This window comes from Pan paniscus, chromosome 15, assembly GCF_029289425.2.
Source record: "Pan paniscus chromosome 15, NHGRI_mPanPan1-v2.0_pri, whole genome shotgun sequence".
Classification (NCBI taxonomy): Eukaryota; Metazoa; Chordata; class Mammalia; order Primates; family Hominidae; genus Pan; species Pan paniscus.
The window spans coordinates 45,210,360-45,233,871 of record NC_073264.2 but is presented as its reverse complement, the minus strand read 5'-3'; the positions used below and the strand labels follow the sequence as shown (position 1 = coordinate 45,233,871).

Below are 23,512 nucleotides of genomic sequence, written 5' to 3'. Positions count from 1 at the left end.
TTAATTAGTGTTCATGTATATTGGTTCATGCAAATCATGAGTAAATATAGAACTAAGAATTAAGACATCATTAGGGTTCTTTTTTAAGCTTCTTAATAATTTTTAAGGCAACATACTTTTGCTTCTACCTCTTATGTTAACTAAATTTGTAGAGTTTGCTTATTTGTATTGCATAGTTTCTTGAATTAAATGTTTGTAAACTTTATTACTCTCTCAGAGTTTTGTTGTCGCCTATGAGTAAAAGTTGTAAAATCAAGGGTCAAGATATGTTCTCTAGCTTAATTGTTTGCAGCATATCTTTACATGTGATTTTTATTATGAATAATAATTCTTAAAGTTAATAAAAAAGACCTCCTACTCCATTATGAATTTATTCACACTTTAAGGAGCTATGAATACAATGAAAATCTGCTTTTAGACATTAGGATTTTTTATAAACAAAGGTGAGAATTTTTAAATAGACCAAATATTTCCAGTAGAAACAGTCCATGTGTGCTTCATTAATTACTTATTACATATAATATATATTAGATACACACGTGTGTGTATGTGTGTGTGTATGATAATATATGACCTCCTTTTGGAATCTAATTTTATAATCACCGTGGTTTACTCTAGTCCCTGTGTGTTTTCCTGTATAAACTAAAAAAAGAAACACACAATATGAAGCAAAGTCTATCATGTTTCTCTGGCAAATGATTCCAGGTAGTTTGTAGAAGCTTTTATAGAAACTTGTGAATAACATAGCAAACATAAAACAAAAATATTGATCTGAAAGGATAGAACCTTGAGCTCTATTCTCAATGAGTAATAAGACAAGCCAGGTAGAACTTACTGACTGTGAAAGTCATTCATCAGCTGCAAGGGAGCAACTTTAAAGAGCATAGATGTTACCAAAGAAAAGACCTCCCAGTATATAGACAAGGAACAGGGGAGGGGTAGGGAGGCAGTTCCATATGTACTCCTCAGAGAATATATTCAGTGATTCCTTCATGAAATACAATGGTATTAGGTCTTTCCCTGTGACCTTAGGCATTGTGTTCTAATAACATAGCCTCAGAAATGTAAAATTAATTTAAATGACTCCAATAGAATGTCAACCATGTTGTTTCCTCTGTACTGATATGTAGATTTGCCTAGACATTAAAAAAATTCTGAGTCAAGATTGTTATGTAAGTTATGATACATTTTACTTTGAAATGATGCCTTCTACGATATAATAAGCATTTTTCATATTTAGAAATATATAGCACATAACCATTGGTTATATTTTATTTAACATTTAGTAAATGCTAATCTGTGATGGTACTAAGGATTAAACTCCTAGAAGCATTAAGAAGGCCAAGTGTACTCCCTTATAAAATATCAAACTAGAATGTAATGGTTGTATTCATCATGTTATGAAAATTAGTTACATTCTGTACTAACCATCTAAAATATAATATTGTAAAAAATAATGATCCTTGCAGTAAATGTATTGACTTTGGAGTTTGGAAGCAAATAAATTATTTGGAGGATACCCACTAACCTCAGTTTTCAAAATGCACGGTTTTAGATGCTTAATAATATGAAAAATTTAAAATCTTGTGCAGCTAGAAATTTAACTCAAGGGAGGATAGCACATAGGTCACCCAAACAAGGTACCCCTGAAAGGATCCACCAAAGTTGTGATAATGTAGAATCCTATTACTCTATTTCAAAGTTTTATTTCCCTGAAAACTCAAGAAGTATTCATATTGAATAAAGTATCCAATTATAGTAAATTTTGGTACCAAAATAAAAATAAAGCAAAACAAAAGCATGTGTTCTGCTTCAAACTAGTGAATCTTTTTAAGGACAGGAAGCAGTATGCAATCCTGAAGTTTGGTTCCATGACAGCTGGTAATCGACATAAGCTAGCAGTCCCACTTGGGCTTGCATTAAACTTATTCCTTTGATACTGAGCTGAATTTTAAGACTCCAAGCCAGCTGCTCTTTCAGAAACATGCATTCATACAACATTTTTGCCTTGAGCTTAGCTACTTGTGCATGTTACGTGATGCGAGAACAGATTGAAAATCCTTTTTTGGAATGATGCCCTGGTGGCACACCAATAAATGGTAAACTCCTGTTGGTGCTTGGCACATGAAAATTTATTTTATAGCCAGAATATGTTTTTAACATAAGTTACAGGTTTAGAATAAAATGATCACACTGAAGTTTTTGGTCATTTATTAATTTTATTGCCAAGAGTGGCACAAAATTAATGTATTGATATACCCACTTACCTTTTTACTCCAAATTTAACCGAAGGAAGGAAGCAAAATACTTAGTTTTATTCAGAAGCTTCGTGGTATCAACACTTCTGATCAAAATCTAGAAATAAAACCCCTGGTTCTTGTATTAATAAGCTACATATTGTCATCTGATTGACAAATTAAAAGAATAAAAATTGCTTCCTTGAGGAGAAATGACTACTTTCAATTCTGGTTTATATTATTATTATTTTTCCTTTCTCAAAATGATGACAAGAGTTTAAGTTCTGAGATTATAGTTCCTAAACTTGGTTCTTGTCATCAAAGAGGAAATAATTTAACAAGTTGTGCCTCTTTTTGAATCTTTTTCTTTTTTAATTTATCTTCCCCTTTTGAGGTAAACATAACCACATTACATGTTTTTTAAATTTTCTTGAACAAGTGAAATGGTTGTTCCCAACAATGAGTTATTAAGATTATAGGAAAAAACCAATACTAATTTTGGAATATTTTAAAGAATTAACTTCTGATATAACTTGCAGAATATAATGAGTGACATAAAAAAGTGAAGATTATGTAATCTCTTTTGAGTTCATTTCAGTATAAACTTAACATTCACCTTAAAATAGACAAGACGAAGATACTAGACTATGTTTTCATTGGCATAATGATGGAGACACTGAGTCATCATACTTTATTGTACCATTATATTCTTATCCTTTCAGGAAATTATAGCAGAAAATTTAAGAAATACAGTTTCCCTATATCTTTTTTTCCAGTAACTATTTAATTTGAAACTAAATATACCAGCTTAAAGCAACTTCTTATATGCGTATAACTTAGGCTAGTATTAGAAACACTAATCATCATTCTCAAGGTGACCAGTGGGTCTAATTAGAACTAGATAGGGAATATCATCACCATGAGGGAAAATGCATTCAATGATTTCCTATTTGAAAGCAGAAGTTATATGCCATTTCTTAGCACCAAAACTCTAGATGTTAATATCAATATTAACTTCTGAGTAATAGCATAGCATAGAAGTGAAGTACAACAATAGAATCAGACAGCTTTGAGTCTAATCCAGTCTTGATTAATTTTTAATTGGGCAAATGATTTAGTATCTTTGGGCTTCAGATTTCTCATCAGCAGGATATGAGTAAAGTACCTATATCAGAGGGTAGTGGTCATGATTGAATGATCTTATACATGTAACATGCTTCCTGAGAGTTAATGGCCTAGAGGGGATAATAAACTTGCAAATAGTAATTTGGGGTATGATATGTAGTAAGATAAAGATGTTCATAGAAGAATGGAGAAGAAATTCTCAAAAAACTAAAAACTTAGACTAGAAGTCTCTAGAGGAAATAATGCTTGACCCAAGACTTCCTGAAAAATCCTCATTGTCATAATTGCCCAAGAAAAATTTATGAAAAGTTGATAGCATGAGAAAGGTACTAAGGTGTGAGAGAATGAGTGTGCAAATAAATTACTATAATATAAGGCACAAAGTACAGTATAAGTATAGAAAGTGCCATGGCTTATAGAATAAATGTACTTTATAGAAAATGCTATGGCTAATAGAAGAAATGTACATTATAGAAAATGCTATGGCTAATAGAAGAAGTGTACATTATAGAAAATGCTATGGCTAATAGAAGAAATGTACATTATTTCAAAGTAAGGCATTTAAGACAGGCTCTTTGGAAGCAGCCTTATTTGGGCTGTGTATAGTAAAGAGTGAGTGATTTCAAAATGGTCATGCTTACTAGTCCTTTTATTAATTTTTTAATGTTTCTTAGTGGCTGGGAATCCAAAATGCCTTACCCTTTTACATGCCACTTTAAGAAAACCTGTATTTCTTACAAAATTTGCATTTATTTTTGAATAGGTAATATATGCAATTGCTATAAATGTTAAAAGGAAATGAAAAGTATAGTTTTCTCATGTTCTGTTTCCCAACATTGTAAATTTTCTGTGTATTCTTTTGCAAGTAGTATATACATTTCAGTCATATATACTCATTAATTTTTAAATTTTGTTCACAAATGCATATCATATGCATGTGTGGGTACCCACACATATGTACTGTTCTGCATTTTTTCACTCAACAATATACCTTGTAATAGTGCACTCAAGATTTCATTTTTATTGTATTAACTGCTCAGTATTTCATTGTATGAAGGTGCTATAGTTTAGCTACAACTCTACTTATGGACCTCTAATGCATTTCCATTTTTGTAGATATTTAATGCATTTTCATTTTTAATTGTTATAAGTTTGCAATATAGGCTTTTATTATATGTACAACCTATGACTTGGGAATATAGTGACATATATTAAACTATTTCAAATAGTGAGCCATCCTGAGATTTCTGAAAAAAGTTCTAATTTCATTTGTGATTTGGCTGCTGGATTCTATGGGCTAATATTTGGAAGGTTCTCATATTCGTACCATGAATAGTATTTTTGCTGTGATTTTTACCCATGGCTATTTTTTGGAGCAGTGCATATTAGCATTATTAATAAAAGCTTTCTTTTTTCTTCCCCAGTGTTTGGAACAGTTTATATAGGATTAAAGCCATGAGTTTCTTAAAGGAGTATTTTAGAATTCCTCTGTGAATGCGTTTGTGCCTAGTAGAATTGCTTTTTAGAAAGTAGGATGTTTAACAATCTTCTCCTTGAATAAAAAATATAATAAGGTATTTGGCTCATATCTTGTTATTCACAAGCCAGTGAATAACAAGTCTGTTGTTCACCTCTTGGCATGTACTCTATTTTGGGGAGAGCTGCATACTCTGAGAACTGCAATTGAACGAAGATGGACACTCTCGATGGGATTCCATTGACTGATCAATGTTCATCGCAACTGATAGCTCTTCCTAATTTTTCTGTGTAGGCGTTACAGATATTTTTGAATTTCAGAAGAAATGAGTTCTGCGTTTCTATGTATTTTCTTCTGCCTTGGTTTTGGGTGTAGTTTTAAGAATGAAGAATTAGGGTATCTTCTCTCTGAAATATTTTTTTTCCCAGAACATATTGATTCTGTCTAACTGAAACTTTTTAGCCTTTGACCAAAATCTCCTAATTTATCCTATTCCTGTAGCAACAACCACTCTATCCTCTGCTTCTATGAATTTGCCTTTCTCAGATTCTACTTATGCAATTATGTGGTATTTGCCTTTCTGTACCTGACTTATTTCATTTAACATAATGTCCTCCAGGTTCATTCATTGTGTTACAAATGATAGGATTTCCTTGTTTTAAAAGGCTGAATAGGATTTCATTGTCTATATATACCAACTTTTCTTTATTCATCCATCCAGTGATGGACACTTAGGTTGGTTCCATATCTTGGATATTGTGAATAATACTGCAGTGAACTTGGGAGTGCAGATGTCTCTTTTACATATTGATTTAATTTCCTTTTAATATATATCCAGAAATGGGATTGCTGGACCATATGGTAGTTCTATTTTAAATATTTGAAAAACCTTCATACTGTCTTTCTTCCTCAATGTCTGCACCAATTTACATGCCCATGAACAATGTATAGGGTTTCCATTTTCTCCACATTATTTCCAAAATAAGTCTTTTCATAATAGCCATCCAAACAGGTATAAGGTAATATCTCATTGTGGTTTTGATTTGCACTCCCTTGATGATTAACGATGTTGAAAAATTTTCACATATCTATTGACAATTTATATGACATCTTTAGAAAAATGTCTATTCATGTTCTTTCCTCATTTTTAAATTGGGTTATTTTAGGGTTTCTTGCTATTAACTTGTGTTGTTTCTCATATATTATAGTATTAACCTATAATAGATATATGATCTGCAAATATATTCTCCCATTCCATAGGTTGGCTTTTGATTTTGCTGATTCTTTCTTTTGTTGTACAGAAACATTTTAGTTTGATATAGTCCCACTTGTTTATTTTTTCCTGTGCTTTTGGTGTCATATCCGAAAAATTATTGCCAAGACCAATGTTAAGTTTTCCTCACGTTTTTATCTGAGGGTTTCATAGCTCCAAGGCTTATGTGTAAGTGTTTACTCCATTTCATGTTGACTTTTGTGAATGATGTAAAATAAAGATACAATTTTATTTTTTTGCATGTAGATATTCAATTTCTCCAACAATATTTATTGAAGAGATTATCCTTTCCTCATTGTATATTCTTGGTACCCTTGTCAAAGACCAATTGACTATATATGCATGGGCTTACTTCTGGGCTTTCTATTCTGTTCCATTTATCTATGTGTCTGTTTTTATGGAAGTACCATGCTGCTTTAATTCCTATAGCTTTGTAGAATACTTTGAAATCAGGAAGTATGATGTCTCCAGCTTTGTCTATTTTAGTCAAGATTACTTTAGCTCTTTCTGTCATTTGTGGGTCCATACAAAATTGAGAATTGTCTTTTCTATTTCTGTAAAATATGTCATTGGAATTTGATAGGAATTGCATGGGATCTGTGACCTCTTTGGATAGTACAGACATTTTGACAATATGAAGTCTTCTGATCCATGAATACTGAATAGCTTTCCATTTATTTGTCTTTAAAAATTTCCTTCATCAATATTTTATAGTTTTCAGTGTACAGATTTTTCATTTCATTGTTTAAATTTATTCCTAAGTAGTTTTTTAAATGTTGTTATACATGGGACTATTTTCTCCATTAGCTTTTGGATAGTTCTTTGTGTATAGAAATGTTATTGATTTTTGTATGTTGATGTTTGTATCCTGCAGCTTTACTGAGTTTTTTAATTAGTTATAACGGGGTATTTTTTGTGAAATCTTAGGGTTTCTGATCATGTCGTCTCATCTGCAAACACAGACAATTTTACTTCTTTCTTTCTGATTTGGATGCCTTTAATCTCTTTCTCTTACTATGACTTCTGACACTATGTTGAAAAGATGTGGTAAGGGTGAGTTGAATCATCCTTGTACCACAGGGATAAATTCTACTTGATCATGGTGAATAATTCTTTTTATGTACTATTGAATTTGGTTTGCTAGTATTTCATTGAGGATTTTTGCATATATGTTCAGGGATACTGACCTGTAATTCTCTTTTCTTGTGATATTCTTATCCTTTTTCGCTTTTTTCTTTTTCTTTTTTTTTAAATCAGGATAATGCTGGTTTCCTAAAATGAGTTTGGAGAGTATTCTCTCCTCTTCAATTTTTCAAAAAGTTTGGGAAGTGTTGGCACTAATTATTCCTTAAATATTTGGTAAAATTCATAGATGGAGCCATCAGGTCTTGGGCTTTAATGGGAGAATTTGTTTACAGATTTAATCGCCTTATTTGTTATTAGTCTGTTCAGATTGTCTATTTCTTCATTTTTCAGTCTTGGTAGGTTGTGTATTTCTAGGAATTTGTTCCTTTCTTCTAGGTTTTTCAATTTGTTGGACTATAATTATTCAGAGTAGTGTTTTATGATCCTTTGTATTTCTGTGGTATCAGTTGTAATGTCCCCTCTCTTATTTCTAATTTTATTTATTTGAATGCTTTCTCTTGTTTTCTTAGTCTGGGTAAAAGTTTGTCAATTTTATTTATTTATTATGAAAACAGAACTCTTTGTTGCATTTATCTCATTTTTTTCTGGTCTCTTCCGCATTTATTTCCGATCTGATCTTTGTGGTTTTCTTCCTTTTTACTTAGTTTGGTTTTTTTAGTGTTTTGAAACATAAAGTTAGTTTGTGTCTTTGAGATCTTTATTCTTTCTTCACATAGGTTTTATCACCATAATTTTCCTTATTATTGTGGATTATGCTGCATCCCATAAGTTATGGAATGTTTTGTTTTCATTTTCCTTTGTCACAAGATATTTTTAAATTTTGTTTTACTTTATTTATTGGTCCATTTGTTATTTAGTAGTGTGCTTTTAATTTTCACAATTGTGAATTTTCCATTTCCACCTGTTATTGGTTTCCAGAAAACTGCACATTTTCTGTCCTACTAACATTGTAATCAGTAAAGAGGCTTGATATACTTTCATTTGTCCTAAATTTAAGATTTTGTGTTATCTATCTTGGATAATGTTCCATGTATAATTAAGAATAATCTGTATTCTACTGCTGTTGTATAGAATGTTCTGTATATATCTGTTAAATCCATTTGGTCTAAAGTGTAGCTCAAGTCCACTGTTTCCTTATTCATTTTCTGTCTCAATAATCTGTGCATGGCTGAAAATGAGGAATTGAAATCCTCTACTGTTATGGTATTCTTGTCTATTTCTGCCTTCTGATCAGTTAATATTTGCATCATATATTAAGATACTCTGATATCAGGTGCATATACATTTACAATTGTTATAGCCTCATGATGAATTGACTTCTTTATCATTATGTAATGATCTTCTTTGTCTCTTTTTACAATTTTAGACTTAAAGTCTCTTCTGTCTGGTATAAGTATAGGTATCCCTACTCTCTTTGGTTTTTATTTGCATAGAATGTCTTTTTCCATCCCTTCAGTATTAGTTTATGTATTTCCCTAAGTCCTAAGTATTTCTCTTGTAGGTACCATATTGTAAGTTTTTGTTTTATTTATCCATTCAGGACTCTGCAGTTCAGTTCTCCTGGTAGCCCTGCACCAATCCAGTTCTTCCCTCCCCTTTTTTGCTGTAAGTTCTCAAAAACTGCAGAATATGCTGAGAATACAATATCCTGGGATAAGGAAGAACTGGCCAGAAGAGGTTGGGTTTTGTTCCTTTTCCTCATAGTAAAGAATGTCCTACAACAATTTCACTCAGCATATCAAGTTTCCCTGGGGTATAAATCCTAGAGTAGGCCACTTTTCAGGTCTCTCAGTTGCAGTATAGATGGGGCATGTGCAGGTGAAATTTCATTTATCCTGGGCAGCTTTCCTAAGCAGGGGGGACTAGTTCACCATGAATCCTAGGCTTCTACAGCCCCTTTCCTTTCTATCTGTTAGTAATAAATCTGCATCATGTAATTTGTTGTGTATTTTTTTTGTTTAATTGGACTTGAACAAGTAACCGAAATTGCATCTCAAGATGCAGTAGGCTAAAGTGGCACAGCAAATAGGCTTTGCATGTTTTATATCTTTGATTGTAGAAAGTAATCTAATTACATTTAAAGTAATTGTGGACAGGCAAGGACATACTGTTGCTATTTTTTAGGTGTGTTTTGGCTTTTTTGTAGATTTTTTCTTTTCTTTTTTTCTTTATAATTGGAAAATATTTTGTAGTGGTATCCTTTGTTTCCTTTCTCTTTATTTTTGTGTAACTGCTATAGGTTTTGGTAACAATGAGGCTTACATAAAACATCTTACATTTATAGCGGTCTATTTTAACCTGATAACAACATTACTTTTATGGCATAAAAAACTACATTTTTCCCCTCCCACATTTGTTTGATGTCATAATTTACATTTTTGTACATAGCATCCCAATTAATAAATTATTACAGTTGTATTAATTTTTAACTATTTTTGTTTTTTTAATCTTTACACCAAGTTATAATTGATTTGCTATCACTACTACAGAATTAGAATATTCTGAATTCTCTGTTAACTTTACCAGTGAGTTTTATGGTTTCATTTTTTGTCATGCTGCTCATTAGCATCCTTTTATTTCAGCTCAGAGACCTCTTTTTTTCAGCAGTTTTTGGCAAAGCAGGTCTGATGGTGATGAACATTCTCAACTTTTGTTTTTATAGAAAAGTTTTTATCTCCCCTTCATTTGTGGAGGATACCCTTAGCAAATAAAATATTCTCAGTTGGCAGTGTTTTTTCTTTCAGAAATTTGAATGTATCATCCCATTTTCTCCTGGCCTACAATGTTTCTGCTGAGAAGTCTGCTGATAGTCTTAATTACTGGTGTTTGAAGCCGCTTTTCTCATGCTACTTTCAAACTTCATTCCTTGTCTTTTATTTTGGACACTTTGATTTTAATTTGTCTTAGTGAAGTATTTTTTGGGTTTAACTTGTTTGGCAACTTTTGAGCTTCATGTACCTGAAGTCCGTATTTCTCCCCAAATCTGGAAAGTTTACAGCCATTACTTATTTAAATAATCTTTCTGCCCTTTTTCTCTTTCTGTTACTCTCATAATATGAATGTACCTCTTTTGACAGTGTTCTATAAATCCCACAGCCTTTGCTCATTCCTTTTAATTCCTCTTTTTAAATTTTATCCTCAACTGGATAGTTTCCAATGACCTATCTTGAAGTTCACAGATTCTCTATTCAGATTGATCAAGTTTGTTGTTTATGCTCTCTATTACATTTTTATTTCATTCATTGTATTTTTCATCTCCATAATTTATTTTTAACATGATTTTATCTTTTTATTAAACTAGTTGTTTTGTTCATTTTTTAAAAATTTCAGTGAGTTGTCTATGTTCTCTCATAGTTCACTGAGCTTACTTAAAACAATTATTTTAAATTCTTTGTCAATTCATATATCTGCCTTTATTTAAGGTTGGTTAGTGGAATATCATTGTATTTCTTTGGTGGTATCATGTTTTCCTGATTTTTTTTTTCATTTCTTGAAGTTTTGCCTTTCTGATTTTACATTTAACATGCAGTCTTCTCCTCCAGTCTTTATTGCCTAGTTTCAGGAGATAAACAGCCTTATCAATTAAATTGACTAGGAATTCTGAGGTTCTCTCAGACTTTTTCTTAATGAATATCCCTTCTCCACAGCTCTTGTTTTCATTCAGGTGAGAGATTCTTAAGACTATAGGCTTTCTCTCTGTCCTGTAAAATAAGCCAGGCGCTGAGATCCTCTTGTTTGTTTTCCCTACGGTTGTGTGTTGAAAGTCTCATTTGTACACCTTCTCCCAACCCTGCAGAGTTTAGCTGGTTGTTTGCATGAGATGCTTGCACTCACTGTATCCAGGGGTAAGCTCAGAGGGCCAGCATAGGAGCACAGTTTTCTGGTTGAGGCAAGAAAGAAAGGGACAGCATCTCTCTTGCCTGCTTGTGTACCATCTGCATGGCTGAGGGAGCTGGACACTTCCTCACTATACTCTTTTTCCCTCATGGGATAAATTGATAGTCAAGTGTTTCTCTCTTTGCATTGAGCTGTACCTTGGTAAAACTGTGACATGGGTAAAGGAAAACTATTCTTATTACTCCTTCAATTCATCTGTTTTTGGATTGTTTGCTTGCATGATCTCCTAGAACTTCTCTGCTGAACTCCTAGACTACTTCATAGGTACTCTTATCCAAGGGTAGTTGTCGAAATGGATGATTTTTGTGGGGAGGAAGATGACATTAAAAAGCTATAATTCTATTATCTTACTGACCTTACCTTTCTGTCTTTGAAACTAAGTATTGATTGTTATGGATTGAATTGTGCCCCTCAAAAATTTATTTGTTGAAGCCATAACCCCCAATGTAAATGTATTTGGTGATAGAGTCTTTAGAAAGGTAACTATGGCCAAATGCAGTAATAAGGGCAGGGCTATAATTTGATAGTATTGAGATCTTTATACAAAGAGGCGGAGACACCAGAGATATCTCTTCACACACACACAGAGGAAAGAACATGTGAAGATGTTCACAGACCAAACAGTGGTCCAGTTGCTTGTTCTCTCAGTTCAGTAATGAGATGCAGACAGACTGGGAAAGAAGGGAGTTTATTTCTGTAACTGGTTACAGGGAGAAGTTTGTAGTAACTCACCAGACGAACTAAAAGTTACAAATTTTTTCCAGTGCTTATATATACTCAGTACACCTACAAGCTGAAAGCCAAAGTGTTTTACTCTATCTATTCTTTGACTAGGGTCCCGGGTTTAGACAATTACTTCAGAGGCTTGGAAAAATTACTTAAAATATCATCTAAAGTGAATCCTGGTACAACATGTGCAAGAATGTCTTCATTATTTTAAGTGAACCTTAGGATCTAAGAAAGCCCAGGTGAGGTCATAATGGACTTGTTTTACTTTCCAGCCCTTTGCACTAAGGCACTGGTTTCTCCAGTTCTTTAATGTTAAACTTATACATTAATCAGAATTACAGCAAGTGTTGGTAAAGACCGAGAGCTCTGGTTCCTAATGGAGACCTGGCCTGCCACAAAGACACAACAAAAAGGTGGCTGTCTCTAAGCTAGGAAGAGAGACCAGAAACTGACTCTGATAGCAGCTTGATGTCAAGCTTCTAGTCTGCATAACTGTTTTTTAAAAATCTGTTGTTTAATTCACCCAGTCTGTGCCATTTTGTTATAGCAGCTGTAGTAGATGTATATAAATTACATGAAACTCATTGTTGATAAATTAATAGGAAATTTTAAGTTCTTAATATTTGTCTAAATCATGATCATGTTTCCTTTTTTTCAGAAATAAAATTCAAAGCTTTAGTGTTTATCCTCAAACGGATAATAGAAGGAATATAGATACATTGATTAGGTGTCGATGTTAATATCTGATAAAATCTAAATAATCTAATTTTTCAAGGTGTTCTTTAAGTCCTAAGATTCCTATGTACAACAGTATTCTATAGGAACTACTTTTCTAATACAGCAGCAAATAATGAGATGACATATTAAAGTAGCCTGTGTAGAAGCCAGAGTTCTACTTATTACCATTTTCAACTACATTTAATAACTATTGAATATTTAGTACTGACATTGAAATATTTATTTAGTCACGTTCTTTAGCTGAGTACTTTGTGCAGCTGATTTCAATATGTAATTTTAGTATTCTCCAAAGGCTATTTTTTTTTTTGAGAAGGAGTTTCGCTCTTGTTACCCAGGCTGGAGTGCAGTGGTGTGATCTCGGCTCACAGCAACCTCCACCTCCCGGGTTCAAGCCATTCTCCTGCCTCAGCCTCCGGAGTAGCTGGGATTACAGGCATGCGCCACCACGCCCGGCTAATTTTGTGTTTTTAGTAGAGACGGGATTTCTCCATGTTGGTCAGGCTGGTCTCGAACTCCGGACCTCAGGTGATCCACCTGCCTTGGCCTCCCAAAGTGCAGGGATTACAGGTGTGAGACATGGGGCCCGGCCTCCAAAGACTATTATGTAAGGCCCAAAGTTTTGTAATTAGTAACACATAAAGAGCTGAAGGAAGATAGTGCATGTGTATATGTGTGTGAAAGGAAGAGAAGAGAGACTCTGAAATATTTTTTTCTGTATTTTTAAGACAATTTAATATTCAGTACTCTTTCAGAAAACATTTTACAGTATTTATTTTCATCTCTATACTTTAGATCTGGCCATTTATCTGGTTTCAGGAAATATATAATTACCCTATGTGACTCTTTTCATGGTTCTTAATCCTTATTGATGATACTTCTTTTCTTCTTTTGACTTATTTAGATTTTTTCCATTAGTCAAAGTTCAGATATTGTTATAGGCTGAATTATGTCACATCTTCCAATTCATATTTTGAAGCCCTAATTCCGAATTTGACTATGTTTGGAGAGAGGTATTTAAAGAAGTAATTAAGATTAAGTGAGGTCATAAGGGCAAAGCCTTCATCCCATAGAATTGGTGTCGTTTTAAGAAGAGAAACAGATCCCAGGGGTCTCCCGCAATTCACGTGCACACAAAGAAGAGGTCATGTGGCATGATGGTAGCTGCCTACAAGCCAAGAGAAGAGGCCTCAATGAAAGCTACCTTGCTGGCAACTTGATCTTATACTTTCAAGCCTCTAAAACTGTGAGAAATAAATTTCTGTTATTTAAACCACCCATAGTTAGGCATTGTGTTATGGCCGCTCTAGTAGACTAAGGTAGATACTAAGCCCAACATTCAATAAAACAAGACAATTTGTGCCTATTTACTGTCCTTTTTGAAACTATTTTTGTCATAATTGTGTAGTTTTAATTCATACTTTCTTTGATTTTTCTCCTCAACTAAATTTTAGACACTGAGGGCAGTTATCATCTCATGTTAGTTTTGTATGCCTATCAGAGAGGTGACTACAAAAATACAACACTTGATAGTTCTTGTAATTTCATTCCTCAGGGATTCTGAATGCTCTAAAGATGACAATTTAGCTGGAAAATTTTGCAGTTTCTTTTTTATTTCTGAGTGAAACTTTAAGGTAAATGACTTGATAAATATCTCAATATGTTAAAGATAAGTATTCTTAACCAGATATTCTGGATTTAATAATAAAATAGATAAAGAATGAATATTTAAATCAAGTTTATCTTATTATGTAAGATAAGATAGGTATTTATCTTACCTATCTTAAAAATACGGAAGTAAAATGAGATGAAATAAATGCAGTTGCATTTTTTATGATGGCTATGTTGTCAATGAATAGTATAGAAATTTAAAATTAACATGTAACTTATTTTTATCATTTTTTGAAGGAAGTTTGTACATAGATATTCAGTATATTAGAAAAATGATTGAGAAAAGATTGCTTTTTTATTTCAAAGAAAATATTATTTCTAATAAGTAATCCTTGGCCTTTCAGCATAATATTTATATCTTTGTCATAAGTCAGTACAAATAGAATTTTGAATGCATGAATAAACAAATATTAAATTTAGAAGAAATTAAATTAGTTACCACGGGTAATATAATGACATAACTTCCATAAGTTATTACAACATGACATCAAACCTGCTGGCTTTAACACAAAAGACCTATTATTTAGCTGCTGAGCTGAAAATTGGTGTTGGCAGACAAAAAGAAGCCAATTTCATTTTTAAGGACACAACTAAATGCTAATTACAAAAAACTGATTCAAAGTTACCAGAGGGAACATTTTTCACCAGTTTTATGAAAAGAACTGCTAGGCAATACTGAATTAATTTAGACATCAAGATATGTCTTTTCATCTTGCATTATATTAGTTCAATATTAGTCATAGAGGAGATAAAAGCATGAAGTTAAACTTTTCATCTGCTGTATCTTTATTTTTGCCTCTGTAGTATGGGAAATCCTTCCTTTCCATACTGACTGTTGGTATTTTGAGTATGAAATATAATAGGAAAAAATAGAAGTAGAATGTTTAGATTAATAAGTTATAGGACTAATTATATTAGTTAGGAAACATTTAAATTTTCATAGACATAATGAAAATGAAACTCAAATAGGTATATACTCATATTTACTCTCTACTGTATTTCATTGAACGATGAATCATGTAGTAAAGAAAAAATATTTGTGAGTAACATAAATAAATAACTAGCCAAGAAAGATAATAGTCTTCAAGTTCCTATATTTATATTTAGTTGTTTAGTATCATCATTAATCTTGCATTTAAGTTATCAAATTATTTCTCAATTCTCTTATCTGCTTTCTAACATGTTATTAAAATTGCAGACATAGAAGAAAATGTTTTAGATACTGGTCCAGTTTGTATATCAGTTTATTGAGGTTTGTTGGCATTTTCCACATTTAATAAATGAAATAAACCGTGGACAAAAAACTTCTTTTGGAGATTAATTTTAAGGACTTTTTTTCTAAAACAGAAATATAGGGTGAAAAACACAAACAAAAGCATTAGATTAAAGGAAACCAATACATCCACATCTGAAAAAAATTTTAACATAGATATTTCTAATTCAATCATACTCCTTGAATTTTAAACATGAATCTTTCTCAGCCTGTTGCTATATATACAGAGAATGTAGTCATGGTACTCTTTTTTCTCCGGAGGAAGTCGTCTGTAGTAAAAACTCATGCAGTTTTCAGTGATTTATTTAGGACCAAATCTATTGAAGAAACTTTAAATTAATATTATAGCCACTTAGAAAAACTTTTAGAGAAAGAAATTAGATTGAATAGCATAGTTTTACTTTATCAAGTACAGGCAAGAACAAAAGATCCCTAGGGGATTATGAATTTGACAACATCTTACTTTTAGCTTTCAACATGAAATGTTAAAACACACATGGGAACAAGTCTGAAATAAATGCTTGCAGAATACAAATTTGTGTACTTAAGGTGAAACAGAAGAACAAAAAAGGAATGCAACATATTAACATCTCAAGAATGAAAAGAATGTGGAATCAAAATTTTAGGAGCTGACATTATAGTTATCATTGACTAGGAAATGAAAATATTAACAGAATTGTATATATTATTACATAAAAATATTGGCAGTATTTTGAAGGTGGGTAAGGGCAATAGATTTAGCCTTCATATAAAGGCTAGTGGAAGTGGCTGAATCAAGAGGGAATGAGTTCCCTATCTGTATATTTACTCACTCTTCTGCATCAAATGAGTGAGGGGACCAGGTTGAAAGTTAGAACATAGCTACCCGAGGTTTCTTTGCAAGGATCAATGAATGTGTCCTCAACCGTGTGCACTCCCAGCTACTCTGGAAGTCAAAATAGGAGTAACATGCCTAAATACACTTTCAAGTTATGGAGAATGGTAGCATTCACTTGTGCAGCTAACTTGCTTGAAACAGGCAACATCATTAGAAATGTGTTCATTCAGCAAATAAGTACTAAGTGCCTACAATGTGCTAAGAACTTTGACAGGTATCAGAATATAGCAGTGAACAAGGAAGAATCTGTTACTGGTCACATGAAACTTATAGGTATATTTAAGGAAAATCTCTGGATTGTGAGAAAGTTAAACTACATGGTGTCTAAATCCCCTTTTAAAATTTCATTTGTCAGGGTGTGATGGGAGTAATTATTGTACAATGATATGACAGTATAAGATAGTTGTTTTGTTTGTTTGTTGCCACTGTGATATTCACAATGAAGAACACAATTCTTTTATCCAAAGCGGCCTTAATATGACTACTTTCAGCTTTCCACAACCACAATCCAGCACTGTGCAGGAACTTCTCTAGAAACTCTTCATTGTTCATATCCAAATCAAAATCTGTATTTGGATTAATCAAAATCTGTATCCAGATTTTACTTGATAAAGTAAAATCTCCTGTGTCTGGAAATTTTAAATAAACTGATCCTCTGAGAAATATTACACATTCTTTCCCTTGGTTTCTAGCAATTTTATAGTAACTTCTTATTTCAATGAGACTATCTGAACAGAGTGAAAATCAGTTCACGCTCAACAAGCACTAACTCAGTCATCATTTAGTTCTATGTGCTGATTATATTTTAATTTCTGTACTCATTCACTTTTCTCTATAATAGTGCTTAAAACTTTATGACCTCATATTCTCTGGTCCACCAAGGTAATATCAAATGTATGATAGATATCGCCATCTCATTGAGAATAAAACACTTTGTTTAATAAGGCTTATATTACTTGGCTTTACATCTACTACTGGTTGTTGACACCTAATGATCTCTTGGATAAACTCATGTATTCCTTGATGTCTTTTACTTTTGCTTCACAATCTTCTTGCCCGCTCTAATTTTGTAGTTCTGAGGGACTTTGATGTTTTTGTGAATAGTCTTTCCAATAGCACGGTAATTTAGTTTCTTGATCGCCCCTCCTCTAATGATAGTTTTGCCCACCTTGCCCTACTCACTTTCATAATCATACTCCAGAACTCGATTTTTCTTTCTTTATTTTTCTTCTTTATATAAATCTCATTGGAAAACTTTACACAGGAAACAGGAAGTGTTTTGTGCTCCAAACCCCATTCTGGTGAGCTAGTAAGATCTGTAGGGCATATTACCAGGTCAGAGATTGTCAATGACAATCCCAGACCTTTCATAATGTTTCATTGAAAACATGAAGTTATGGAATAATTAACACATGATGATCTCTTATTCTTATATTGTACATGGTCAACAATTGCAACCATTTGTCCTTTAACCTCAGGAGCACTTTTAGCCCACAATCCCAACTACTCTCTCCCTATTCATGGGATCTTTTTCCCTTTAGTTTCCTCTGATTCTAGCTAACATACTATAATTTGTTTTGTATTTTTTTCTTACCATTACTATTAACATTTACCTTTCTCTCCTTTCATTTCTGCTTGGGGAAACCAAGCTAAACCAAATCAAACCAACCCAAACCAAAACAAATACCATGTGTGAGCAAACTCTCTGCCTTCTCTACACCTGCATTGAAACAACTAAACCATGTAGAAAACAATCTCCTAGGCATGCTGATGATACCGCCTGTGTAATCAAAATCATCTACAGCCTCTGAGCCCCCAAACAATCAATTTTTCTGAATACATTACTGTAGCCAACTTGTTCTCCTGTTGTCTACAGTGTTGAAAGATCAAATGTAGGGAAACTTGGATAAAATTGGGAACTCTAGGTGGCAGAAGATGATACAGTAAAAAGAAACAAAGAAAAGAGATGACTAGGACTCCTGGGTTAAAGGTTATATGCGTATACAATTTTGATAGCTACTTCCAGATTATTTTCCCCAGAGGTTGAAGCTATTTATATTTCTTCTAGTAACACGTGACAGCACTTGTTTCCTCAACCCTTTCCTCTGTTGAATGTTAACAACTCATTTCATATTTCCCAATCCGATGGATACAGATAGTATCTCATTCTTATTTTAATTTACACTTTTCTGAGTAATGGTGAGATGAATTGCCTATTAATATAACTTGCTCGTCTTTCTACTAGGTCATTTTTCATTCTTTTGCAATTTTTAGAATCTCTTTGTTAGAGAATCGTTGTTTTTCGTTTCATATTGTTGTAAATATTGTCTCTGACATTTATGTAGATTTTTCTTTTTTATTAAACATAAATCAACATGTTTTATGTAGTTGCATGACTATATATTTTTCATTTGACTCCTGCATATTCTGTCTTACTTAAGAAATTCTCACAATTCTGTTGAATCTTCAGTGGTACAGTTTAACAATTCATAGCAGGTGGTTCTAGTGTGGAGCATTTAATAATTCTGGTTCTGTCTCATCCACCTGAACACATAATACCTTTGCCGCTGTCAGTCTGTTCATGCTGTACTGTCCCACTCTATTTGGACTTCTTATGAAACAGGCTCCAATTCTTTCAATAAAACAATGAAATCATTCTTAGTTTTATTACATTTATTCTTCCAAATATTAACTCTTTTGCTATAAATCATCCCCCACTAGTAGCAGATGATATAATGCTCAGAAAATAATTCTAATTTATTTAAAATATTATTATTTTAAATTATTAACACAACAAAGAAATTAGTTTAAATTTTAGGCTATTTCAATAGATAGTACACTTAAGTCATAAAAATCATGGCCTTGGAACTAGATATACCTTACCATAAATTCTATTCACCACATAAGCAACATAAATAAGCTCCATGAACTTCAGTTTCGACAATTGTAAATGGAAGTATTGAACATTGTTGTTAAGGCAATTAAATATAATGTGTAAAGCAAACTGAAGATAGTCACTTATCTGGCACATAGTAAAATGGTAAAATAAAAAGATAACTATTTTTTAATAGCAATAGTTATTTCAGTTTAAATAGCTTGTGATGTGTTTAGTGATAAGAAATCCTTCCAACATTCTTGGTGGCTCTCTAGTAGGTATTACAGGGCATAGTTAATATCCTTCTCCATCCTTTAAGATTAATTATTCCCCTGATGGTGTCAACTTTTGTAAGATCTTGTCCATATCTCACGAAAATTCATGAGAAGGGAATCCATATCTAATACTATAACTGTGCCTGGTAATCTGCACACTGGAAATACTGGGACATGAGCTATGTTTGTTAAACTTGAAAAAATTTAAGTATTAAAAATATTTTCCCATCAGCAATAGCAGCAAAGATTTTATTGACCAATGATATGGATGTTGTTTGTGCTGCCTTTTCACAGTATACTCATACTATTTTTTAGCGTTTCACTTTAACATTTGTCTGCGTGCCAGAAAAAATTGGTCTAAGCAAAATCAGTCAGTCCTTTGAGTATTATTGCCAGGTCAGTGCAAAACCTTGTGAATAAATGTTTGAACTCTGTTTTTTTGTTGTTGTTGCAGAAGAAAAAAGAACCTTTTCTTAATGTGGTTCCATAGATGTGATACCATAGATGGAGCCATATGAAATAATACAGTAACACATCAAAAGAACTTCAAACACAGTGCAAAAAGCCATCACTGGAAGATAAGTTACCATTTAGAGAACTGTACATAGAAAGGTGTGGGAGGTTAGACTGATGTGCACTGATTTGAAGACACACACTGACATGACACACTCTAATGTCTTTTATCTTTTTTCCCTTAAGGGCAACAAGCACAAAATAGGTCAATCCCATTTAGATTTATTCTGCCATAGATAACTTAAAAAGAAAACTTATTGACATTTAACTTTATTTTATTTTATTTTAAATATTGTCCATTTTTATTTATTTCTCTGGATGTTGAAGATAAGCAAAAGATGAAAGAAGAGTTATGCAATTTAAGAATAATTGTTACTAGAGAAAGTCAATATGAATTAAAATTAAAATTAAATTAAAGTTAAAATTAAATATGAAACTATCTTTTGATATGTACTAAGATTTAGGTGGGAATTTGAACTACAGTTTGTAAAAAAAGAATAAATCTAGTAGTATTTTTAAAAATTGCTCTGTGGTCATTATATGTAAAACTTTTGTGTAATACAGACTTTTGCCTTCCCATAAAACATCATTTCTGTCTGGAATGTAATACTGATAGGGTAATGAGGACACTATATTTATACATATTTTATATACATGCATTTCACCTTACATTAATGCAACAACACATTTTTATAATGTAAACAATGACATATAATAATTAAAATTATCGTGATAACCTTCAATAAATATTCAAATGTTCTAGGCAGTATTATAAGGACTTAAATATGAAGTAAAATAAATGTCATTATTATCATCATTTTGCTACTGAGAGTTATCTTATTTGATCAAGGTCTCAGAGCTAGAAAGTGGTGTCAGTGGGATTCATGTCTATTTACATGAAGTATGCATAGGTACATTTAATAAAGTAGTGAATTAAAGAATAATTTATTGTATATCACCTATGTGCCAAGCATTTCTATGCCCTGAAATAGAGCAAACAGTCAAAATCTCTTCTTCCCAGAAATTCATACATGAGTTTTAGATAAAAATATTAAACAACTAAATAAGTATACACTGTATTGCCAATTAGAGGTGTATGGTATGAAGAAAATTAAAGTACACCAAGTGGTAGGGATTTGAAGGTTTAGAATGAGCTTTGAGAAGGTGGCCTCTGAACAGAGACCTGAATACTGTATAGGAATGACCCATGCAGATATGTGGAGGAAGAGAATTACAGGGAGAGAGAAGAGCAAGTCTCTACGCTTCAGGTTGCCCCAAGCTTGGAATAGTAATGAAAAGCAAAATGACCAAAGAATGGATCATAGGAAGAGGGAGAAAGAGTAGTAGGAAAATGAGATGATTCTGAGAGTGAGCATGAGATCAGATAGTGTACACCAAGGTAAGAATTCTGTATTTTATTCTAAGGGTGAGTGGAAATAATTAGAGAGTTGAGACCCACAGAGTGGCTGGATCAGATTTGTATTTTATAAAGGTGGCTTTGAGTTCTGTGTGGTCAGTCGCCATTATGGAAAGACCAGGAACAAGGCTGTGTCTGTTTTCAGCATTCGTTGTCATGAGAAATGCTGGGGGTTAGACTATTTGAGGTGGTGGTGGGAGTAATTCTGGATAGATCTGATTGATTAATGAATTGCACTGGCCTCATTTTCCTTGCAATAGTTAGAGTTACACAAATATGCCATCGTTTCAGTTTATTTTTTCTTTCTCTAGAACAGGTATACTGCTATACTTTGAACAGAAGAGACAACTCAATGAATGCCTATTGAGTAAATGAATGACAGAAATGTATCTCTTTCTTATTTCGCAGATCTATTTTCACATGCAGTATTGAATAATGTATTATCTCAACGTACTGTGGTAAATTCATCATATTCCATAGCTTCAAGGTCATCTTTTGTCTATACTTGCCTAAGTAATCTTAAAATGTGACATGGAGCATTGGGCTTCAAAATAAATACTCTTTTCTTGAAAAGTGAATATCACCCTATCTTCTAAATATCATCAATGCTAACCCTTATTGTTGTATATTTATCAAATACCCAGCAGATGAATTGTTACACCGGTCTTAATACTCTTTATTAGATCTGGGGAAAAGTCCAAAGAATTATTAAAACATTGGATAAAAAGAAAATTTCTAATGCTTCCATTATTTTTATCATTACAGGTTTTAAATGATAAACTAATAATTTCATTTTCAGTATATAAACAATGAATGAAGAACCTGAAAAAGATATATTTTCTTAAGACTGTTAAATTGTTTTTGAACACTATGCTGAATATACAGATTTTTTTTTTCCCTGGCACTTTGCCTCTTCCTTGCTTTTGTGAGACATGTTTTTTTCTCTGAATCACAGAAACCGTAGATGTAAAGGTGAAGAGTGTCGGCAAATACACTTTCTGCCATGTGGAAAAAGCTGGCCCGCAGTGAAAGGGAGAAATGCAGCAGACACACATGGAGACTCTGAGGCAAGAAACAAAGGTGAGCCCTGGCAGTGTTCAAGCCCCAATAGTGCTTTCCTGGGGCTCTGTTTGGCACCATGCCTATCTTGTAAAGTCCTGGCTTAGTGTGAGCTGGATTGATAACAGAGACTTAAATAATACAAACAACTGCTTAAAAGACATGTTCAGAATACTTGGAATAAATGCATGACTCCTCATTGTGAATATTTAACAAGCACATTTAAAATGTAAGGTTCTATAATTTTGTTTAAAAGGAATTAATGTATTTTTATATTATTAATCTATAGATGATATAATCTTTATTTATTGAGAAACTCAGCTACCTCAAAACTGTACAAATGAGAGTCATCACTAGTGATGTCATTAAGTTCCATGACTTTAAAAAAGATTAGGTTGGTGCAAATGTAATGGCGAAAACCACAATTACATTTGCAGCAACGTAATACTATTCCTATGTGATTTCCAAATTTATGTCTGTAGGGCAGATCTTTTCACTTGAGTTCATGCTCATATAACTCATATTCTCATATACCTTACATCCCAACATAAATGTGTAATATGCTTTTGCAACTTAACATACCCATTCTCATTTAACATATGCAATCCTTCTTCACATCCCATTGGCTTGGCCCTCAGTCTGCCCATGATTTGAGCACTCCTCACTACCACCGTTATTTCCCTGACACAATCATTTCTTACCAAAATAGTTTAAAACCTTCCTTTTTTCCATTTTTAACACATAATTTTTTTTCCATTTTTATCACATAATTTTTTTATTATACTTTAAGTTTTGGGGTACATGTGCAGAATGTGCAGGTTTGTTGCATAGATATACATGTGCCATGGTGGTTTGCTTCACCCATCAACCCGTCATCTACATTAAGTATTTTTCCTAATGCTATCCCTCCCCCAGACACCCACCCCCAATAGG

The 23,512-nt window shown here is 32.7% G+C and overlaps 1 long non-coding RNA gene across 1 annotated transcript in view; it reads left to right on the top strand.

Moving 5' to 3' along the window:
- LOC134729017 (uncharacterized) overlaps positions 1 to 23,512 on the top strand; it is a 405,488-nt gene that overhangs the window by 323,573 nt on the left and 58,403 nt on the right. Inside the window, exon 2 of the long non-coding RNA XR_010109850.1 lies at positions 22,476 to 22,600. This is a non-coding gene — a long non-coding RNA (uncharacterized LOC134729017). The remainder of the gene's footprint in view (positions 1 to 22,475; positions 22,601 to 23,512) is intronic.